This window comes from Triticum dicoccoides, chromosome 5A, assembly GCF_002162155.2.
Source record: "Triticum dicoccoides isolate Atlit2015 ecotype Zavitan chromosome 5A, WEW_v2.0, whole genome shotgun sequence".
NCBI lineage: Eukaryota > Viridiplantae > Streptophyta > Magnoliopsida > Poales > Poaceae > Triticum > Triticum dicoccoides.
The window spans coordinates 321,431,107-321,434,160 of NC_041388.1; positions in this window are offsets into that span (position 1 = coordinate 321,431,107).

Here is a 3,054-nt window from a genome sequence, read left to right on the forward strand (position 1 = left end):
TGATGGACAAGACCCAATCCTAAGCCTAGCACAAGATCATGTAGTTCGTATGCTAAAGCTTTTCTAATGTCAAGTATCATTTCCTTAGACCATGAGATTGTGCAACTCCCGGATACCGTAGGAGTGCTTTGGGTGTGCCAAACGTCACAACGTAACTGGGTGGCTATAAAGGTACACTACAGGTATCTCCGAAAGTGTCTGTTGGGTTGGCACGAATTGAGACTGGGATTTGTCACTCCGTGTAAACGGAGAGGTATCTCTGGGCCCACTCGGTAGGACATCATCATAATGTGCACAATGTGATCAAGGAGTTGATCACGGGATGATGTGTTACGAAACGAGTAAATAGACTTGCCGGTAACGAGATTGAACAAGGTATCGGGATACCGAAGATCGAATCTCGGGCAAGTATCGTACCGCTAGACAAAGGGAATTGTATACGGGATTGATTAAGTCCTTGACATCGTGGTTCATCCGATGAGATCATCGTGGAACATGTGGGAGCCAACATGGGTATCCAGATCCCGCTGTTGGTTATTGACCGGAGAGTCATCTCGGTCATGTCTGCATGTCTCCCGTACCCGTAGGGTCTACACACTTAAGGTTCGGTGACGCTAGGGTTATAGAGATATTAGTATGCGGTAACCCGAAAATTGTTCGGAGTCCCGGATGAGATCCGGACGTCACGAGGAGTTCCGAAATGGTCCGGAGGTAAAGAATTATATATAGGAAGTGCTATTTCGGCTATCGGGACAAGTTTCGGGGTCACCGGTATTGTACCGGGACCACCGGAAGGGTCCCGGGGGTCCACCGGGTGGGGCCACCTGCCCCGGGGGGACACATGGGCTGTATGGGGTGCGCCTTGGCCTGTATGGGCCAAGGGCACCAGCCCCAAGAGGCCCATGCACCAAGAGATAAGGGAAAGGAAGAGTCCTAAAGGGGGAAGGCACCTCCGAGGTGCCTTGGGGAGGATGGACTCCTCCCTGGACGCACCCTTCCTTGGAGGAAGGGCCAAGGCTGCGCCCCCCTCTCCCTTGGCCCTATATATAGTGGGGGGGAGGGAGGGCAGCAACACCTAAGCCCTGGCGCCTCCCTCTCCCTCCCATGACACATCTCCCTCCTCCCGCAGCGCTTGGCGAAGCCCTGTTGGAATCCCGCTACTTCCACCACCACGCCGTCGTGCTGCTGGATCTCCATCAACCTCTCCTCCCCCCTTGCTGGATCAAGAAGGAGGAGACGTCGCTGCTCCGTACGTGTGTTGAACGCGGAGGTGCCGTCCGTTCGGCGCTAGGATCATCGGTGATTTGGATCACGACGAGTACGACTCCATCAACCCCGTTCTCTTGAACGCTTCCGCGCGCGATCTACAAGGGTATGTAGATCCACTCCTCCCTCGTTGCTAGATGACTCCATAGATAGATCTTGGTGACACGTAGGAAAATTTTGAATTTATGCTACGTTCCCCAACAGTGGCATCATGAGCTAGGTCTATGCGTAGTTTCTATGCACGAGTAGAACACAAAGTAGTTATGGGCGTTGATTTTGTTCAGTATGCTTACCGTTACTAGTCCAATCTTGATTCGGTGGCATTGTGGGATGAAGCAGCCCGGACTGACCTTACACGTACTCTTACGTGAGACTGGTTCCACTGACTGACATGCACTAGTTGCATAAGGTGGCTAGTGGGTGTCTGTCTCTCCCACTTTAGTCGGACCGGATTCGATGAAAAGGGTCCTTATGAAGGGTAAATAGCAATTGGCATATCACGTTGTGGTTTTTGCGTAGGTAAGAAACGTTCTTGCTAGAAACCCATAGCAGCCACGTAAAACATGCAAACAACAATTAGAGGACGTCTAACTTGTTTTTGCAGGGTATGCTATGTGATGTGATATGGCCAAGAAGAATGTGATGAATAATATGTGATGTATGAGATTGATCATGTTCTTGTAATAGAATCACGACTTGCATGTCGATGAGTATGACAACCGGCAGGAGCCATAGGAGTTGTCTTTATTTATTTATGACCTGCTTGTCAACATAAACGTCATGTAATTACTTTACTTTATTGCTAACCGGTAGCCATAGAAGTAGAAGTAATAGTTGGCGAGACAACTTCATGAAGACACGATGATGGAGATCATGATGATGGAGATCATGGTGTCATGCCGGTGACGATGATGATCATGGAGCCCCGAAGATGGAGATCAAAAGGAGCAATATGATATTGGCCATATCATGTCACTATTTGATTGCATGTGATGTTTATCATGTTTTTGCATCTTGTTTACTTAGAACGACGGTAGTAAATAAGATGATCCCTCATAATAATTTCAAGAAAGTGTTTCCCCTAACTGTGCACCGTTGCGACAGTTCGTTGTTTCGAAGCACCACGTGATGATCGGGTGTGATAGATTCTAACGTTCACATACAACGGGTGTAAGACAGATTTACACACGCGAAACACTTAGGTTGACTTGACGAGCCTAGTATGTACAGACATGGCCTCGGAACACAAGAGACCGAAAGGTCGAGCATGAGTCGTATGGTAGATACGATCAACATGAAGATGTTCACCGATGATGACTAGTCCGTCTCACGTGATGATCGGACACGGCCTAGTTGACTCGGATCATGTAATCACTTAGATGACTAGAGGGATGTCTATCTGAGTGGGAGTTCATAAGATGAACTTAATTATCCTGAACATAGTCAAAAGGTCTTTGCAAACTATGTCGTGGCTCGCGCTTCAGTTCTACTGTTTAGATATGTTCCTAGAGGAAATTTAGTTGGAAGTTGATAGTAGCAATTATGCGGACTAGGTCCCTAAACTAAGGATTGTCCTAATTGCTTCATAGAAGGCTTATGTCCTTAATGCACCGCTCAGTGTGCTGAACCTCGAACGTCGTCTGTGGATGTTGCGAACATCTGACATACAAATTTTGATAACTACGTGATAGTTCAGTTAAACGGTTTAGAGTTGAGGCACCGAAGACGTTTCTGAAACGTCGCGAAACATATGAGATGTTTCGAGGGCTGAAATTGGGATTTCAGGCT